This window comes from Taudactylus pleione, unplaced genomic scaffold (genome assembly GCF_031769625.1).
Source record: "Taudactylus pleione unplaced genomic scaffold, aTauple2 ptg000609l, whole genome shotgun sequence".
NCBI classification, from domain to species: domain Eukaryota; kingdom Metazoa; phylum Chordata; class Amphibia; order Anura; family Myobatrachidae; genus Taudactylus; species Taudactylus pleione.
The window spans coordinates 18,203,053-18,225,108 of NW_028285011.1; the positions used below are offsets into that span (position 1 = coordinate 18,203,053).

Below are 22,056 nucleotides of genomic sequence, written 5' to 3' on the forward strand. Positions count from 1 at the left end.
GCAGGGTGGAAATGAATCTGGGGTTACCCCACCCTGGGATAATTCCTCCTCTGATTGTTGTGTATGTGGCCTCGCTAGGGGCCGGGCTGCTCCATGCAGTGCCAGGCTGCTTCCTTGCGATGCCCACTAGTGGCAGGTGCTCTATGTGCCAACATAGTTAGAGTATATATTGGGCTGGCTCTGGACAGCTGGGAACTATGGATTTTGATACAATTAACAATTTAAAACTATACCTAGCACTCCTTGTTTGTACAACGCAAAACAATATTTTTTTATTTTAATATGTGTAATAGATACTGTACCTCACAACTTGTTCATTATGTACTGGGAATGATAAGTTCATTTCTATGTACTGTAGATTGATTTAACCCCAGATATTTTTTTTTCCAAATGTATCTTATGTTTTTATTTATAACAATAATTTTTATTGACTCAATGAGCAAAGAGATTCAAAATACACTAAATCAACATACATATAGTGAAAAAATAAATACATACAAGGAGCTAAGAATGAACAGCACTCCTACAAATTAGACATGAGTCAAAAACAGAGAATGAAACCCTGTATAAAATAACAATAGCAGCAAATAAAGCAAAAAACAAAACGGTCTCAGATAACAAGTTTGTGTGACAGGGAGGCAACAGGCAGGACTAAAAAGGAGCACTTCCATCTAGCACCGCTAAATAATACCACATAGTTAGGTGAAAGCAGTGTTCAAGTGTTTGTTTCAACTCAGGAGATAAAGTATTCACATATGGTGGATAAGAATTTCTCAGTGAGACCCTCCTTATTAATGGATGTAGCTGTCCAATCCATATGAAATAAATGAGAGAGAATAGGTGAAAACAAGGTGAGTGAATGGGTTGTTGTTTCTATCCATTGTGAAAGAATGTTGTTTTTTAGCTGCTCCCACAAATTTGGACAATAGTATCTTATTGCCTTTAGATAAGCCAGTGGAGGCTAGAGTAGAGGATGACCACCAAAATACCCAGTTAGGAGATAAGGGTACATTTATCTATAAGGTATGAGTAACATATTGATGTATTAGTACTCAAATGTCATGACCAAAGACAATGAAATATATCTGACTCAAGGGACCCACATTTGTAACTATTAGAGCTAGCTGATTGTCCTATTAAATATTTTAATATGGGAGTGTAGTACGCTCAGTGCAGGATTTTGTAATTCACTTCAGCATAAGAGTTGGAAATCAAACTTTTGTTAAGGTTTTTGGTAGCTGACACAATCTGAGGAAGACTAAGATCTGGAAAGATGACCTTCCACTTCACTAGACCCTCTGTAATTCCTTCTAAATTAAATAACAGGATGAATGGATAGATATGAGAGGAGAGGAAGGGGTCTGCAGGCATGAGCCGTAGCGTGCCATCCAGTTTACACCATCTGTCACTATCAGTCAGCGATAGTAATATATATAGCTCTGCACTTGTAAAAATGGAAAGAGAGGGATGCAAATGTGTGGGAACTTGCTATATAGCTTACTGAGTGTGAGAGACTGTAAGGAATCAGTATACACCATCTGATGCAGGTATTGCAATCCCTGAAAAGACCAGTTACTGATGTATAGTTATGATCGACCAGCTGCAAATGCAGGGTTACCCACCAATGGAAGAAAAAGAGAGGAAGAGTAAGATAAGTTCAGGGAGCGGGTCTGCCTCCAAGCACTACACGTAGTAGCTTACCTAATACTAATTAGATTCACACCCCCTAAGTCAGTGGTCTTTTGTAATTTGTAGAGGGAAATTCTGGGGAGTTTATTGGCCCAAATAAAGTGCTGCATCTCTTTATTTAACTTTTGTAAGTCTTTTTTAGAGAGAAGGAGAGGTAACATTTGGATAAGGTATAAAATATGAGGGTATAAAATATGATTACATGGCAGCTGCCTATATAAGAAAGGGGCAAAGTTCCCCATTTCCTTAAGTCAGCAAAAGTTTGAGTTAATAGTTTAAGATAATTAGCTACGTACAATTGGGAAGGGTGAGAGGGGATCATTATGCCAAGGTATTTTAAGGCTGAAGATGTCCATTTGAATGGCAAAGTGCCTCCCCAGCCTGACCTATCTACGGGGAAAAATGCTAGTGCCACCGTCTTTGTAGTATTAACCTGGAATCCAGCCACCAATTCAAAGTCACACAGTTTGCCCACGAGCAAGGGAATAGCTTGTTTAGCATTATGAAAATATAAAAGCAGATCATCTGCGAAAGCAGATTCTTTAATTTCATGGTTGGCTATGTTAATACCTTGCCATCTAGACAACTGCAAGAAATATCGGATCAGTAGATCTATAGCCAGGTCAAAAAGAAGAGCGGATAGCGGACAGCCCTGCCTAGTTCCACAATGAAGCATGAAACGTCTGGTGTTTAACATGTTGATGGTAAGAAACTTAGTCTGGAAGTTGCACAATGTTTGAAAAATATGAGTGAATTTTGGGCCAAATCCCTGAAAATTGAAAATGCATAACAGGTGGGACCAACTGACCCTATCAAACGCCTTATCACAGTCACAGTTAACAACAATGTTCTGCTTGGCTTTAGTCTGATGTGTTTGAATCATGGCTGCAATGAGAGTCTGAATATTGAGGACAGAATGATGCCCCTTTATAAAGCCAGTCTGTGAGGGATGTATTAACCTAGCCAAAATTGTCTGCAAACATTGGGCCATTAATTTAGAAAAGATCTTTAAGTCCTAAATGAGGAAGCAAATAGGACGGTAGGATGTGACTGATGTGGGGTCTTTCCCAGGTTTAGGGAGAATCACTATATGGGCCGAATTGAAGTCTAGAGGGGCATCATGTAATGTATCTTATCTTATATATAATATTCATTTGTCTGTTTGTTTGTTTGTCTGTCTGTCCGGTTATGCATTAGGACACCCTTGCATCGATTGGGATGAAACCAAAGTGAGGTTGTCCAGTTGGATCCTGGCCAGGATTTAGGGAGGTTAGGGTCCTAATTAGACCTGCAGTTGATCAGGAACATTGGTACCTGGGCAAAATTTTGACCCAGGGAGCTGTTCTGAGCCTTTCACTGGACAGATTTGGATGAAAACTTCACAGAATGGTAACATTGGATCCCAGAAGACATACTAGGGAGTTGGGGTTCTGGTCAGACCTCTCGTTGGTGTACACTGGGCAGAACTTTGACCATGGGACACCGGGCAGAACTTTAACCTGGGGACCCTGTTCTAGGCTTTCCACTAGATGGATTTTGATGAAAACTTAAAGGGGTGGCAATTGGTCTGGGATGCCTAATGGAGTGGTTGGGGTCCCGATCGGACCTCACAGTTGAGTGTGCCAGGCAGAACTTTGACCCAAGGAGCTTGTTCTGGGCCTTTCACTGGATGGATTTGGACAATATCACATAATAAAACTTAATAACTTGAAGAAACTTCCCTGCACTAATTGGGATAAAACCAAAGCGAGGTGGTCCAGCTGGATCCTTGCCAGGCTTTAAGGGGTTAGGAAACCAGTCGTACCTTCCATTATTGTACACTGGGCAGAACTTTGCCCCAGGGAACCTGTTCTGAGCCTTCCAATGGATGAATTTGGACGAAAGCTTCAGAGTGGTAACATTGGATCCCAGAAGACATACTAGGGGTTTGAAGACCCGGTCGGACCTCCCATTGGTGTACACAGGGCAGAACTTTGACATAGCAACAATTGGCAGCACTTTGACTTGGGGGAGCCTGTTCTGTACCTTCTACTGGATGGATTTGGATGAAAATTTCAGAGTGGTAACATTGGATGCCAGAAAACATACTAAGGGGTTAAGGTCCCAGTCAGACCTCCCTTTAGTGTATGCTGGGCAGAACTTTGACCCAGGGTTACTGGGTAGAAATTTGACCTGAGGACACTGTGCAGAACTTTGACCTGGGGATGCTGGGCAGAACTTTGACCTTGGGAGCCTGTTCTGGGCCTTCCACTGGATGGATTTGGATGAAAACTTCACAGAGTGGTGGCAATTGGTCTAAGATGCCTATTGGAGTGGTTTCGGTCCCAGTCGTACCTCACAGCAGAGTCAGTGGCGTATCTATAATTGGTGCAGTGTGTGCGAGGCACACGGGCCCCTGCACCCATATTATTTTAAACTCACCTTTCCGTGGTCCCGCGTCAGGTGTCAGCACTGCTCAGTACACTGGAAAATGGCCGTCCGGCTTTCTGCGCATGCACAGTAGACTCCGGGCACACTATAGTGCCCAGAGTCTACTAATGCTCCAGTGGCTGGCCAGCCACGTCATTGAGCTGCTGGCCACTGGGTAGAGAGGATGGGGCCCACACAAAGAGTGCACATGGGCCCCCTCCTCTCTTAATACACCCCTGGGCAGAGTGCGCTGGGTAGAAATTGGATGGGTTTGGACAACACCACATAATAAACTTAATAACTTGAAGATTTAAACCCGGGCAATGCCAGGTACTTCAGCTAGTTTATAATAATATTAAAACTTGAATAACTATATTTATCACATTCAGTTGTTTGTGCGTATTTGTTTGTGTATATATACACGACTTCTTGCTTCTGCATTACATGTAGGAGTAAACTGCTTCTACTTTCTGTTAAGTGCTTTGTGCTTTTTTATTTCCATGGCAATAACTGTTATTATATTACAAACATAATATTTTACATTTTCTTAATGCATTTCAACTGATAAACACTTTTCATTGATATAATACTACTGCTAGTTACCAAATCTATTGTGTTCTACTTTTCTGTCCATAGAAATCTTGAATTTTATTTTACCAAATGGCTTTCTACAAATCCTGAAAACCCTTTGTATGACTACATTTATATGGACTTGGGAAATACTAACTGTATCACTTGACCTATTTTATTTCAGATTTTAAATATTATATAGTCTGAAAAATAATGCCTAATTATGTAGTGCACAAAAGTTTACTTTGAGAAGATACAAATATTAAAACTTTACTAATAAAACATATATAGTAAAACTGTAAACTGAATCTACATCTAGGAAACCTAGTAATAATAATAATAATAATAATAATAATAATAATAATAGAAGCGACCTGTTATATTGTACAAAATCAGTTAATAGCTAAAAGCAAACAACATAAAGAAAAACCTTACATAATCACTGTGCAAAATAGAATACACAATAATATTTTATGAGGTAACAATAATGTAGAAAAATGAACACTACAATGTAGGGTAAAGATAGAAAAATAAAAAACTCCCTATATTAACAATAAGACTTGAAGTCTGACAATGCATCCCAGGGCTATAACTAGATGTGCGAGCGGCGCCAATGCACAGAGCAAAGGATCCTGTGGAAGCACTATCGCTGGACGTTACCTTGCAGCCACTAGCATTACTGCAGAGCCACCTGGAGCATCCAAGGGACGCTCCAGACAGGCACCATGCAGCCTGTGTATCTCTTCCCTGGAGCATCCTTAGACTGCTTCCAGCAGTGCTCTACTTACTAGAGCTGGCGGCTTTGCCCCCTCAACATGATGCCATTATGTGACGGGTTTAGAGGTCTAGTCCAGCACAGTGCGGCATAGAGCTCTGTTATGGCACTGATGCGTCCTGCTATTCCTCCCATGCAACTATAGTGCAACAAAGATAAATTAACTCTTGATCTCAGCACTGTCAGCAGTAGTTTCGGAGTGGACTGGTATCTGATCATGAGACCCTCCAAGCGATACTTCTTGCTCATAGGGTACGCTCTGAGCTGCATGTAACAGGGTCTGTTGCACTCTGCATAAGTGCATACAGTATATATTGAGGAAGGAGATGAGTGGAAGCAAATAAATGTATCTATGGCCACTGCAGAAAAATGTAACATAGGGACTTATGCCAACTTTGGTGATGGTGGGTAATGCTACAGGATGGATCAAATGCTACAGGCTAATGGAATTATGCACCAGGATGAGTAGATAATGCTACAGGGGGCATCAACACTACAGGGAGGAATGCTACAAGGTCAATTTCTACAGGAGTATCTCAAGGGTGATTGAAAATACTACAGGGGTGGAAGGATAATGGTACAGAGATCTGATAGACATGCCCACAGGGTGCAAAAATATTATTGCATAACTTTTAGATATTATTTACCTAATAAATGAAAAATATACAATTATGGACTATGTTTTAAAAAATATATTTGCAGTTAAGTGCTTAATGCCTAAGCAGTGGGTCATTGGTTTGTATAGATAAAGGCTCTCAAATAAGTCCCTATTGGAAAGTATAAGAGAAAAAAACATCTACACAACCTAAAAAGAAGTAGACTGAATGTGAATAATATAATAAGTTTAATAAATCCAGCATTTATTTAATGATATGACCTACAGAAAAGAAAGTGTAGTGAAATTTTGCGAGGGTAAGTACACTACCTGAATAATGTTAATAAAATGAATGAGAGTGGATGAATTAAGTGTCAGTAGTACAGCTATAAAGAAAGTATAACAAAATATATGGAAGAGGGAGGAGGGGCCTTGCTAACATTGTGAAAACATCTCTGATGTGCTCCATACATGTCTGCTACTAATCCAGTCATATCTCCAGTGATTCTTATGTATTGCCCCAAATTTTATCATCTGCAGGCATTTTATTGTGTTGACCATCTGTCACTAATCTGCGTGGGTTCCTTCCCCTGGGAGTGAGTTCAAGCCACTTTGGCCTATCCCAGAGGTCCTCCACCAGCAATGTCTAGGCTAATTCACACTGTTTGGCTGACCATTGGAATCTGACCTGTAATTGTTCAGCTCCAGCAACATGTTTCTTTGTCTCTATATGACTGCCCCACAGTGGTGAGCTTTTGCACCAGACGACCAGCCTGCTTGTCTCTTTCACTGCAACCCACTTTAAAGAGGTGAACACGGCGTCCAGCTGTCCCATCATACATATCCAGAGTTGTATCTGTGGACTTCATCCTGCTCTGCAGTGCTGCTCAGCTTGGTTGCCAGCTAATTACTTGCCACAGGTACCCCAACTTGTGTATATCTCTCCTGTGTCTACTCTTACAACCCAAAAATTGGCTATTGTTGCCCCCACCAGCCATACTTTTCCATGCTGGTGCATTAGAGTAAATAAAGTACTGTGCTGTACTTAATGTCTTTCCCCTGTTACTGGCTCCTTGTTCATTGACTCTGCTCACCTCTCCCTGCTGGTTTTTGGCAGTAACATACCAGCAATTTTTCTCCTGTTGGAGTTCCACTGTCCACTCTCTGTAATATAATATCCTAAATCTGAGATTATGGGAGTTGCTGCCTTGGACCCAGGTATCAGGGTTATCGAAATAAGTGCATTTCTTGTTATTGCTAAGTTAATAAATTCACAATGAGCAAAGCCCTGCTCTAATTTTCTATAAAAAATCTTGCTCATCTTCCCAGAACTGGCCATACCTCACTCTTTTAGTACTCCCTCTACAGTTGTACTCCCTCTACAGTTGAACCTGAGATTGATCTTACAATTCATTATAGTTATGCTTTATACTTAGGCTTTCCTAAGGGTTTTTGCTGTCTGCCCTTCTTATGGTATTTCCATCTTTCTATGTCTTCTACTCTGTGTGTTTTCCCCATCTCTGCCTGGAGGACTGCCTCACCTTCCCACTTCCTTACTATGATATTTGAACAGTTCCCTGGTCTCTAAAAATATTATCCACTAATTTGAATGATCTGAATTTGCCCAAAATGAAACCACTGGTCCTAGGATCATGTTAACAAGAGGCTGCAGACATTGTCCTGATTCATGAAACACACCTGTCAGGTACTCACTCACATTTTTAAGAAAGGCTTTTCCCTCAAACATTTTAAACTTTAACTTATTAAAATAGGAGTGTTACTATCCAAGTTGGGTGCAGGGATCTCAGCGGTCTGAATACTGACAGCGGCATCTCAACAGTCAAAATCCTGACAGATTTATGTAAGTATTCTAACCATTACCCTAACCCTAACTCACCTCTCCCACAGCATAACCCTTATCCTTTCCTTCCCATCCTGCAGCCTAACCCTAATCCTCCCATCCCGCAGCCTAACCCTAACCTTCCCCTCCTGCAGACTAACCCTTCATCCAGCAGCCTAGCCCTAACCCTCCCCTCCTGCAGCCTAACCCTAACCCTCCCCCCAGTGCCTAACCCTAACCCTAAACCACCGGAGTGTGTCAGGATTCTGACTGTCGGGATAACGCTGTCATTATTGTGACCATTGGCATTCTGACCATCGGGATCCTGACTACATCCCTTGATCCATAATCATGTCATTTTATACTGTAGCAAGCTCCATTCACACTAACCTCGAAGGCTGTTGTCTACTCAGAAATATCCTCCAAATTGAGACTCACCTTAGCTTCCCTGCATGCCCCCATTTTCTTCTGGGGAGGCCTTTAGATGCTTTGGGTGAGTTTTCTCCCAACTCTAAATCAGCCTCAATATATTTAATTTACAGTACTCCACTATTCTCCTACCTTTGAACAAGTAGAATCTATAACAATTACCTATGTGGACCCAACCTAATCAACAGGGCTGATTTGTTGTGATGTTGACAATAAAAGTCCCATTCTGTCACTTCAATGTATCGGAGAAGATAGGTTAAAAAGTACTGGTCTCAACCCATAGACATATTTACAATGGGTGCAAGGTGTGCGTGCGGCATCCCCTGGACCATGTGGCCCATGTGCACCTTGCACCTAGAGTATACCTAACTCGTGCTGACAAGCAGTTTCCTCCTTTTCCACTGTATCATCGTCCCATCTTTAGAAAGATGGCACTGTACAATGAAAGCAAATACTGGCACTGACTTACCAGTGATGCAATCTAGTCCTACTGGCAGGGTCTTTGCAAGATCCCCATAAGCTGGCCCAATAATTAAGTCACATTCACAGTCAATGTAAAAATACAACTGACCCTAATAATAGACATGTTAAATGTAAATATTATAGTTATACAGTATATCTCTATTATATCAGTATCAGTATACAATGTAATATATCAAGTATGTTTTAAAAAAAATTAAAACAAAAATATTAATAAATTAAATTACTTGAGATATGTGTTGTGGACCCTAGTGTCAGCAACTCCATTGAATATTAGTGACTAATAATAACTAATGTGCTGAAATTGTGCCATGTGCACTGTGCATAAGCAGACATAGGATAACAAAACACATTCTATAAAATGTAGTGTTCCAACATGGGCCCATATTCAATTAGCTGCGAAAAGTCAGAATCCGCAAAATAGTATTGCCGATTGTGACTTTTCGCCAGGCGGACACTTATCTCCATATTCAATTGCAAACTGTTTGCGCGTACGCGAAAACGCAATGGTACGCGAAAACGCAATGCAATGTAATAGGCAAAAAAGATTCGCTTATGAATAGGTGTCGATAAAAAGTGCAAGATCGCTATTTTGGGGTACAAAGGTGGGAAAACCACTCTGCAACCTTGGGGCAGCCCCCAAATGATAACTGCATTAAAAAAAAAAAAATAGAGGAACACCCCAAAAAATTACTTCGAAAAAGGGGGCGAAAAAGTGCAAAGTGGGGGTACAAACTTAAAAACTAGCGAAATAGACTTTTGGGGCGTCTGCAAGTATGGGTGAGATTGTTCTTGGATTGCAGGTCCTTGCTGCAGGTGAGTTTTATTATGTTTTTTTAAACTTTACTTTAGCGACTTTAAACCATGCTTGCAACCATTTTCAAGTACCACAAATTTGACAGGTATACTTATTTTAACAACAAAAAACTGCTTAATACTATTCTTCACCACTACTGCAAAGATGCTAATTAGAAGAAATTGACACACCTTAAGTACCCAGCTTTATTAGGGCTATTTGGGGGCATGTACATTGATCCCCAATGTTAGTGCATCTTTTAGGGGGTGTCAAGCTGATTTCCCGAATTCTGACAGTACTTTTCGCCAGTTTTGCATTCACCAGGTTGCGTATTCGCGTGTTTTGGAAATGAATACGGCGAATCGCGGGGACGCGCGTGATAAGTTTCCGCAGCTAAAATACACGATGTAGGTGAAAAGTCCGGCATGCAAAATATTATCGCGGGTGCGAAACTAATTGAATAAGGCCCATAGTATAAAAATATGTACCAGCAAAAATATACTGTACATAAGTCTTTACTAAACAACAAATAGCAAGAATATAAAAATATACTATGTTAGGCAGTAGTAGCAAACAATCCATAATAAATGAATTTGCAGAGCTTCTGAAATTGATTTTCATTCCTGAAGATAGATTTTGCAACATGGAGTTGTTCATCTCTAGTCTTAAATGTAAGAATGACATACGTATACTGTAAACAGGTAGGCTCTGTTCAATTTCCTCAGTCAGTATGAGACAATCGCCTCAATGAGATTGATTTCATAATGCACAAAGAAAGAGACCACCCATGTATACAATGTTCCACTGTATATGAAGTTTTAAATTCCATGAACTAAAGTAAAGGAACATAGGAAAATAACTGTCATTTAAGTGGCATAGGACAATAAGGCTTTCATTTTTGTATAAATAAATGTTTTGCCTATTTTTAAACAGGTTTACATACCACCTATAAGCAAATGCCTTAAAAATATATGCAATGGAAATAGCTGTATTTTGAAACCTCACTTTGTTCAACCTACCAATTGCCTTCCATTGCACAAAATAATTTAACAAATCATTGGTCATGTTACTAATGTATAGTTAGTAGTTTTAAGATTAAATAAATACAATTACTCTATGATTTAAAAACCTCACTGAAAAAAGTGAATAAAGTTAGAGAGACATTTTAATCTATTAGTGACAATGTGCAAATCTGTAATTTATTAATGGCATTCTCAGAAGTTACAGCTAATGCGAGGAGATACAGTATAGAATGACACCAACTCAACAGTGGGAAATAAAATAACTGGAATGTAGTGTAGTGAGCAATAATAATTAGAATGAGAGATTATAAAGTGTAACACTGTGTATGTAGTGAAACGAGAGTTGCAATATTCATGAGGGGAGGGTTAGACTGTAGGATGGAAGGGTTAGGGTTAGGCTGCGGGATGGAAGGGTTAGGGTTAGGCTGCGGGAGGGGAATTTAGGGTTAGGCTGTATGATGGAAGAGTTAGGGTTAGGCTGCGGGATGGAAGGGTTAGGGTTAGGCTGCGGGAGGGGAGATTTAGGGTTAGGCTGCGGGATGGAAGGGTTAGGGTTAGGATGCGGGAGGGGAGATTTAGGGTTAGGCTGCGGGAGGAGAGATTTAGGGTTAGGCTGCGGGATGGAAGGGTTAGGGTTAGGCTGCGGGAGGGGAGATTTAGGGTTAGACTGTGGGAGGAGAGATTTAGGGTTAGGCTGCAGGATGGAAGGGTTAGGCTGCCAGCGGTGAATTAATACATGGTGGGGCAGGGACATAAGGTGATCCCAGTTGCACAGAGGCAAGTTAGAGTTTGGTGTCCCCCCAAAAAAAGGGAAAACAAAAATGGTGTGTGTATATGTGTATATATATATATATATATATATATATACATATTAATCTAAATATATATATATATATATATATATATAAAAACAGAAAACCCAGCACTCACCATGTTTAAACACTCACAATGATGTATAAATAAGTAAATAAATAATGGGGATTTAGTTCATGGATTGATCTGCAGGTCCTACACTATCCGTCACACTGATGGATTTTTTTAGTCTAAACTATGTGATAGCAGCTAACAGGTTTCCATCAGTGTGACGGATAGTGTAGGACCTGCAGAAAGTGGGGTCCCGTGATGTGGGCTGCGGGCTTAAATGCATTGATCAATCCATGAACTAAATCCCCATTATTTATTTACTTATTTATACATCATTGTGAGTGTTTAAACATGGTGAGTGCTGGGTTTTCTGTTTTTATTTAAGCAATGTGGTCACAGGCCACTTGCACCCCAGTCCTGGGAATGGCGAGTGCAGGTCTGCACCCCAAATCTAGGAGTGGCGAGTGCAATGGATTTCTGACTTTATATATACATATATATATATATGTAGTATCTATGATTTAGATAAGATAGTAAACAGATGTATAGTACAATAGGAAATGTTTCAATTAGGTTTATTAAAATATAGGGAAACCAATAAAATATACATCCATATGTTGAGCAACAGTGGGTCAAATATATTAGGCAATTTGTGATATATATGTACTGATTAACAATAGGCTCAATGAAAATAACACAAGAAGGGCTGGGGTAAGGTCCTGATTTCTGGTAAAAAGTCTCTCCTCTTTATGTCCAGGTATGTACCATGTGAAGCGGCTTTTCTCTCGAGGAGGATGGAGAATCTTGATTGTAAAATGAAGGTCACCCTAAAGGCTCTGCAGTATCCCAAGGGACTCTTCTAACCGTGTAGTGCTCTCAGGTACACTGTGTGACATTGGCCAGTGGGTCAGGGTCAGATAGACTCACTGAGTTGCCGTTGACTCTGCAGCAGCAGATGGGGTAAACCGCCATTTGCTGTGATACAAAATCAGCCGTCACCGGTGGGTCCCATCTGAGCTCTCTGTATCCGTGGTCCCTGGGATAGGGGCTCAAGTCCCAGCTCACTGTCTAACAGCAATGGCGGGTGCTTCATCTCTTGCTGCAGCGCAGACTGAGCGGTATCAGACGGGAGCCTTCCTGTCCCCTATTGCATGTGTTAGCGGGGCTCCTGGGACAAAGCTGATCAACGATGCAGCAGGAGCAGGTACACCTCTGCTGAGCTACAATGGAAGAGTGGCGGTCAAACTTGGATCCCTCTGCTGTACATCGAGGAGGCCCTTCAGTGCTTATCTATTTTCTCTGGGAGTTCCACCCCAGTGGCAAGAGCTGTATGCAAGCTGCCAGAGACTTTTTTCTGGTGGCACTATTTTTGGGAAGATGATAGCAAATCCTCTAGTACAGTGGTAGAGACTTTGATATCGCCATCACCATCTTTCTGAAGATAATAGCTTGAAAGATGGCACTGCCTGCAGACTACATAGGGGGGTCCAGCTGCACTGCACACTGTGAGGTCTATTTTGGGTGCAGGGTGGGATGTACTCTGCACACCCCTAAGCAATTATAGATACATTGACTTTTGCCTAATAGGGCTGGGGCTATGGACAATAGTACCTAAAGTAGTCAACATTTTTGGTTGAACTGACATCCCGTAAAAAGGCACTTTCCTGGTCATGCAATGCTTATACAATTTATTCTCTAATTATATGACTTACATTTTACTTATTTGTAATAAATGTTGCTTTGCTAAATTATCAAATGAGTATACAAAACACAAGGTTACATTTTTCTTTATTGAAGACCACAGTTATTAAAACTGTGGTATAAAGAAATAAAGCATTGTTTTTCTGCTCAGACTCCTTTATAAAAATATCCCAAAATGTTGCAGTTTTGTTAAATAATAATGTCAGGATTTGACAAACGTTGCACCAGTTGAAAAGGAGAAAGGAGGGAAATAGAATGGATTTATGACATTTGCTAAATGCTGCTGTTGGTTTGATAGGAGCCAGACTTAGGGGAAGACATCCATTAGCAGTATCTTGTGGCTTTCGCACTTGCATGCTCTGGAACCAGGTTTATACAACTAAGTGTGATGTAGAGTCATACGTAACTCAGTTGCTCCACATGTGACTGAATAGTTAGAACTTGTCTGTGATGAAGCATACTCACATATGCTAACTTTAGATAGGGTGTGTTTGTTGTAGGGATGTGCGCCAGACCATTTTTGCTGGATTTGGATTTGGCTCTGATTCATCGTCCGGCTTTGAATTTGGATTTGACAAACCGCCGTGACTGGTTTGTGATTTGGATTTGGATGTTTTACAAAAATTTACAAAAAAAGCTAAAAATCACATAATTTGGGCTTTTTTTGTTCCTAGAGTATTATTATTAACCTCAATAACATTAATTTCCAGTCATTTACAGTCAATTTAAACCACCTCACAGCTCACAATATTGTTTTCACCATTATTGGCCAAAGGCTGCAGTAAGCTGGCTGGTTGCTAAGCATCTGAGCAGCAGCACAGACACCGCAGTTTAAAGCACATCTATGAAATATTGCCACACAGCAGTGGCAGAAATGAAAGGTAGTGCAAGATAGAATTGTCCTTGAGCCCTCCCACCCACAAAGTGGGGTACGGCTAGCAGAGTCACAGTACTTGTATACACAGTGGGCTATGGCCCAAGGAGTCACAGTGCTTGTATACACAGAGGGGTACAGCCCAATGAGTCATAGTGCTTGTATACACAGAGGGCTATAGCCCAAGGAGTCATATTGCTTGTACACACAGAGGGCTAAGGCCCAATGAGTCATGGTGCTGGAATACACAGAGGGCTATGGCCCAAGGAGTCATGGCGCTTGTATACACAGAGGGCTAAGGCCCAATGAGTCACAGTGCTTGTATACACAGAGGGCTAAGCCCCAAGGAGTCATGGTGCTGGAATACACAGAGGGCTACGGCCCAAGGAGTCATGGCGCTTGTATACACAGAGGGCTAAGGCCCAATGAGTCACAGTGTTTGTATACACAGAGGGCTAAGCCCCAAGGAGTCATGGTGCTTGTATACACAGATGGCTAAGGCCCAAAGAAGTTACAGTGCTTGTATACACAGAGGGGTACAGCCCAAGGAGTCACAGTGCTTGTATACACAGAGGGCTATGGCCCAAGGTAGTTATGGTGCTTGGATACACAGAGGGGTACAGCCCAAGGAGTCACAGTGCTTGTATACACAGAGGGTTAAGACCCAAGGAGTCACGGTGCTTTCATACGCAGAGGGCTAAGGCCCAAGGATTCACAGTGCTTGTATACACAGAGGATTAAGGCCCAAGGAGTCATGGTGCTTGTATATGCAGAGGGCTAAGGCCCAAGGAGTCACAGTGCTTGTATACACAGAGTGCTAAGGCCCATGAAGTTATGGTGCTTGTATACACAGAGAGCTAAATACCTTTTAATATATTCCTTCCTATAAACCTCTAAGATTCACCTGCCTAGAACCTCTAAGACAAAACCCTGCCTAAAAACCTCTAAGACAAAACCCTGCCTATACCTTCTAAAACCACAAGATGTCGCTATTTTGATTATACCATTAATGAAATACCGAGACAGTTGAATAGCGGTCCGAAGCGCTAAAGATTATTATTCAGGTAAAAGTACAGATGTTACAACGCTATGATCTAATAATGAGCGCAAATAAATTGTACAAACATTAGGTCATAAGGTACAGTTAAAATACATAAAATGGTTATTAAAGATCAAAATACAATGAGCAATATCAGACAGAGAGAGAGAGAGAGAGAGAGAGAAAGAGAGAGAGAGAGAGAGAGAGAAAGAGACATATTAAAATACAATGAGAGATATATCAATGTCTGCTGAGAGCACATGTTCAAGATGGCTGGTGATGGTGTGCGTGTTTGTGCATGAGGGGGGTTGGGAATGCTTCCTGCCCTATTGTCCAAACCGCATGGTCTCTGAACCTACAACAGACCTCATCCAGTAGTCACTAGACCGTGGGGAGGGGGAAGGGCCGAAGCACATGTTTTTCCTTTCTTTGCAAGCCTCATGATCCCTAGGCAAACTCCATCCTGCACCAAGCTGCAACTCCGCAAATCATCCATCAATGACCACAACCACAACAAAGACAATATACCTATCTGACCCACACAACACCACAACTGGGCAGAATCACAATTTCCCTTCTTCACCCCACATGGAGGCAAGCCAAGCCATCTCCAACAAACCGCAGACAACATACCCATCTGACTCACACAACACCACACGGCAACCACCCACGACCATTCAAAGCTGCCATCAATTCAACCTCCACGATACAACACGTGACACCACCCTATGATCACATTCATGAGTATACAGCACACACAAAGCCCATCTCTCCCAAGCAGAGATACCGTTCAAGCACATGGCAGGGCCCAAACACAGAACACATGGCAGGGCCCAAACACAGAACACATGGCAGGGCCCAAACACAGAACACATGGCAGGGCCCAAACACAGAACACATGGCAGGGCCCAAACTCAGAACACATCAGAGGATCTCAATCAACCAGCATCAATCATTCACAAATATTACAACAATTCCACAATCAATCCCTTTCCTGCATGCTGACAACAGACCACTGTACCCTACAGTGCAGATGAAAAGCACAGACCAGACAACACATCATCCACTGCATGCCAACACAGACCCATGAATATCCTTAGAAAACTACAAACCACACACCATGCTAAGCTAATAACAGACTAACACCAAAAAGCCTCAGACACCCAAAACAGGCTAAATATTGCACAATTTACACTTAGCTACAACAACCCAGGGGAACTGAGATCCATATTCCGTTGTCTTGTGAGAGAGGAAACCTCTCTCTCCCTTCTAAAATTTGCAAGTGCCTCTGCTAAACTGTGTTTTCTCAGGATGTGCATGCTATGTTCCCGCCCCCTTTTACCTGTGAGGTCATCAGAAAGGGAGTATCCTTTTGGTTATCTGAAACTACTGTTAATTAGATTCTACTCTCAGCTAGCTAGCTCTATTGATTAGACTGGAATAACCAGTCCTTTGGAGAAAAATGTAAATAGGCCTACACCATGTTATTGTCTTTTGGTAAAGGTTAGAATTCTGTTACAGGGCATTTATTGGACAATTCCAAATGGATACAAAAGGTCTCCAATCTCCTTTTGTATCCCCCAACATGCAAATCTAAGCTGCTATGGAAAACAACATTTCAAATAGATATTCTCTCTAACATTCATATTTCATAGCCGCATGTTCTGATCTTCATATTGATGTCACCGGAATGCTGTGGAAATAAGGTAGATCAGAACAGTTCCAAACACAGTTCAATTATCATTTACTAAGCCATAGTTACAGAAAACATCTCTTTACACAGTATACTGACATCGCGTTTAAACCAAGTAATAATTATCCTTTTTGCGTTACGGGACCATTGCTTTTAAATGTATGTATGCGGGGAAAACAGCACTGAATTGCATTGTGCGTCTGATTGCAAACAGATTCTGTCTTCGCCAATTATCCGGTTTTGACAGTCCACCCTTTGATAGCCAATCAGGCGCTATCACAACCTGTTCTGAATCTGTTTAGCCATGCATGAGAATATACCGTTCAATGTTATTATGGTATGACACAGTGTGGTCATTTGAACCATTCAGATAATGCGTCTCTGGGAGGGACATAAAACTGCCCTTATACGCACACCGTGGATCCTTAAGGGATCATGGGAAAGATGTGGGGATGCACCTATCCTATAAGGGGAGCCTTGGAAGGGGTTGGGACTGCATTACCTAAGATGACTTAAAACAACATAAACACTATATCCATGCATGACCACTCAAACTCAGGCTACATTATTATACACTACATATTGGACCGGCACTCCCCTGGTTTGGTATAGCACTCCTCCTTTCAACTCCTCTGCATCAATGCCGACATCAGCTCCCATTGTCTGTATCAGTCCCCTATCACCGAAACCAGGAATCCCCGAGCAACCCAGGATGGTGAAAACTCTGAAAAAGAATACAAAAATGAACACAGCGGACTGATCCATTGCTGCAACACTGATCTGCAATTTCTTTAGCTCAGATAGCTCACAGTCACCTTTTAATCTTCCCGGCACAAGCTCGCGATCGACAGGTCCATGCTATCGGCCTCGTCTCCGCCTTGCATCTCCCCCGGTAGATTAATCCTCCCTGTATTTGGTGGAATGGACTCTGGCATCTTAGTCGGCCACCCTTTGAGGATGTCGAATTTCGTTAACACATCGGATATGGTTCTATCCCCCAATCAATCAGGCAATCTTAGCCGGGTATGGCTGTCGTATGTCTTTGGCAGCCTTGCGTCCTGTATGTGAAAGATAAAGCACAACAGTTTAATATCATTTAAACATAACAGTTCTATAAAGCTTTGACAAACAATACTGGGTTAGTCCCTGGGATCCTGAGGCTTTCGTGTCTATGTGCAGTGTACCTCTCCCTTATATGGAAGCAAGAGGGCACTGGTAGTTGGGGTATGGGAGGGAGAAAATAAACAATAGTTAAGCTACCTTACTCTGGATCTCTTAAATTTTTATGGGTTTTCACATTGACTGTACCTACACCCCCATCCGCATATGACGGTGGTGCGCGTGAACCATCTGTACTACCTTCCACAACGCTACCGTGCCGCACGCGCGCGCTATTTCGCAGCTCGCACGCATTGCAATTCAGCGCTGCAGGTTTATTCTCTGGTAATGTGCTCACGACGCTAGTTTGCGTCATTTGCACATTGTTAAGCCACGCATCCCCTTCACGCTACCATATTTTTTTAAACATTCAAAATACTTAATCTTTTTCTCTCGGGATCGCACCATACTGATGTGATCCTGGACATTATCTAACACATTTTTTATCAAAACTACCAAGTCTGGGAAACGGTCTAACACTCTTTCTCATCATATTCCTCCATTAGCAGCACATCATTGCCTAACATTTCTACTGTTTGCGTGGCTCCCATTTTGAGACAACTCCTACGCTTTTCAATAAAGATTTAAGCTGGTGAAAGACAATCAAGATACTTTCACTTACCTACGGACGTTATTTCTAGATGCGCCACGCTCACCTACGGACGTTATTTCTAGATGCGCCACGCTCACCTACGGACGTTATTTCTAGATGCGCCACGCTCACCTACAGACGTTATTTCTAGATGCGCCACGCTCACCTGTTCTCTCTCAGCTCACAATCACACCTAGTGCGGCTCAACTATAATGCTCAAATATTATTGAACATTGCAGTCACACTGAGAGCCGGTCCCTAACAAAAATAACAAACCATACACCTGCTCTGTGTACTGAACGGTAAGCTGCTTACCGAGCGGCTAGGCTAACCCTTGCACCTAGCCCTTAAGGATCATATGATACCCTTAACTGTCCAACACATACTCACTGTTACATACTTTCTCTGCGCAGAAAATAAACGTTTACCCAGATATTGGTAGATAGAAAAAAAATGTAAACCTCAATGGCTTTGTTCAAACATGTTTCAGCCGAACCGGAAGTGCGTATACGCTTATTGTGCGACCGGCCGCATACACAATTATGCGACTACCACACAAGCGTATAATGACTTTTTAACTGCATACGCAAAAATGCATCTCAGCCTCATACTCAATACTGCGGCACCCCTCTAAACGTAAGGTTCTATCAACAAAGGAAAAAGAAACTTTTTCCTTTCTTGTCCCTGGATTCTGATCAGCGCTTCCTCTACACAATAACCGGCAGTACGCTCTCAGCAACACTGTGGTAATGAGAGACTAATGTGTCTCTCAAAAGGCGCCTCCACCCTTTTGCTGAGAGAGGACTGACCGATTGTTATCGTGTATCAGATAGTGTGATAAACCGATGCGAGCCCCCACTGTTAAATCGTAAATAAATCTTTTTAATATATTCCTTCCTATAAACCTCTAAGATTCACCTGCCTAGAACCTCTAAGACAAAACCCTGCCTAAAAACCTCTAAGACAAAACCCTGCCTATACCTTCTAAAACCACAAGATGTCGCTATTTTGATTATACCATTAATGAAATACCGAGACAGTTGAATAGCGGTCCGAAGCGCTAAAGATTATTATTCAGGTAAAAGTACAGATGTTACAACGCTATGATCTAATAATGAGCGCAAATAAATTGTACAAACATTAGTTCATAAGGTACAGTTAAAATACATAAAATGGTTATTAAAGATCAAAATACAATGAGCAATATCAGACAGAGAGAGAGAGAGAGAGAGAGAGAAAGAGAGAGAGAGAGAGAGAGAAAGAGACATATTAAAATACAATGAGAGATATATCAATGTCTGCTGAGAGCACATGTTCAAGATGGCTGGTGATGGTGTGCGTGTTTGTGCATGAGGGGGGTTGGGAATGCTTCCTGCCCTATTGTCCAAACCGCATGGTCTCTGAACCTACAACAGACCTCATCCAGTAGTCACTAGACCGTGGGGAGGGGGAAGGGCCGAAGCACATGTTTTTCCTTTCTTTGCAAGCCTCATGATCCCTAGGCAAACTCCATCCTGCACCAAGCTGCAACTCCGCAAATCATCCATCAATGACCACAACCACAACAAAGACAATATACCTATCTGACCCACACAACACCACAACTGGGCAGAATCACAATTTCCCTTCTTCACCCCACATGGAGGCAAGCCAAGCCATCTCCAACAAACCGCAGACAACATACCCATCTGACTCACACAACACCACACGGCAACCACCCACAACCATTCAAAGCTGCCATCAATTCAACCTCCACGATACAACACGTGACACCACCCTATGATCACATTCATGAGTATACAGCACACACAAAGCCCATCTCTCCCAAGCAGAGATACCGTTCAAGCACATGGCGGGGCCCAAACACAGAACACATGGCAGGGCCCAAACACAGAACACATGGCAGGGCCCAAACACAGAACACATGGCAGGGCCCAAACACAGAACACATGGCAGGGCCCAAACACAGAACACATGGCAGGGCCCAAACACAGAACACATCAGAGGATCTCAATCAACCAGCATCAATCATTCACAAATATTACAACAATTCCACAATCAATCCCTTTCCTGCATGCTGACAACAGACCACTGTACCCTACAGTGCAGATGAAAAGCACAGACCAGACAACACATCATCCACTGCATGCCAACACAGACCCATGAATATCCTTAGAAAACTACAAACCACACACCATGCTAAGCTAATAACAGACTAACACCAAAAAGCCTCAGACACCCAAAACAGGCTAAATATTGCACAATTTATACTTAGCTACAACAACCCAGGGGAACTGAGATCCATATTCCGTTGTCTTGTGAGAGAGGAAACCTCTCTCTCCCTACTAAAATTTGCAAGTGCCTCTGCTAAACTGTTTTCTCAGGATGTGCATGCTATGTTCCCGCCCCCTTTTACCTGTGAGGTCATCAGAAAGGGAGTATCCTTTTGGTTATCTGAAACTACTGTTAATTAGATTCTACTCTCAGCTAGCTAGCTCTATTGATTAGACTGGAATAACCAGTCCTTTGGAGAAAAATGTAAATAGGCCTACACCATGTTATTGTCTTTTGGTAAAGGTTAGAATTCTGTTACAGGGCATTTATTGGACAATTCCAAATGGATACAAAAGGTCTCCAATCTCCTTTTGTATCCCCCAACATGCAAATCTAAGCTGCTATGGAAAACAACATTTCAAATAGATATTCTCTCTAACATTCATATTTCATAGCCGCATGTTCTGATCTTCATATTGATGTCACCGGAATGCTGTGGAAATAAGGTAGATCAGAACGGTTCCAAACACAGTTCAATTATCATTTACTAAGCCATAGTTACAGAAAACATCTCTTTACACAGTATACTGACATCGCGTTTAAACCAAGTAATAATTATCCTTTTTGCGTTACGGGACCATTGCTTTTAAATGTATGTATGCGGGGAAAACAGCACTGAATTGCATTGTGCGTCTGATTGCAAACAGATTCTGTCTTCGCCAATTATCCGGTTTTGACAGGCCCAAGGAGTCACAGTGCTTGTATACACAGAGGACTACGGCCAAGGAGTGATGGTGCTTGTATACACAGAGGGCTACGGCCCAAGGATTCACAGTGCTTGTATACAGTACACAGTGAGGTACAGCACAAAAAAAGTTTTTTTTAAATTGTATTCATTTTTTAAAACTTTTTAAAAAAAATTTGTTTTACTTTTTTTACACTAGAGCAGATGGGTATTAGTACTGCGCAGCATACATCAGAATGCCTTGTACACACAGCCACTTGTGAGTCTGGACACAACCACTTTAATCAGCAGAGTAACACAGTATACATCAGCGTGCCCTGCCGTGTGCCCACCTATACACAGTCACTTAACAGCACAGCCACTTGTGAGTCTGGAGTCAGACACAGGCTACAGCCACTTTAATCAGCAGAGTATAGCGCAGCATACATTAGCGTGCAGTGTGCCCCCTATACACAGTCAACTAACAGCACGGCCACCTGTTGTGAGACTGGAGTCTGGACACAGGCTACAG

General features: G+C 41.9%; 1 protein-coding gene across 2 annotated transcripts in view; it reads right to left on the minus strand.

The window, feature by feature from the left end:
• Window positions 1–14,947: 14,947 nt before the first annotated feature.
• The window catches only part of TMEM47 (transmembrane protein 47), a 149,800-nt gene continuing 142,691 nt past the window's right edge, over window positions 14,948–22,056 (minus strand). For both annotated transcript variants that reach the window (XR_015871969.1, XR_015871968.1), the window contains exon 4: window positions 14,948–17,834. The gene's annotated coding sequence lies outside the window, so the exon portion shown is untranslated. The remainder of the gene's footprint in view (window positions 17,835–22,056) is intronic.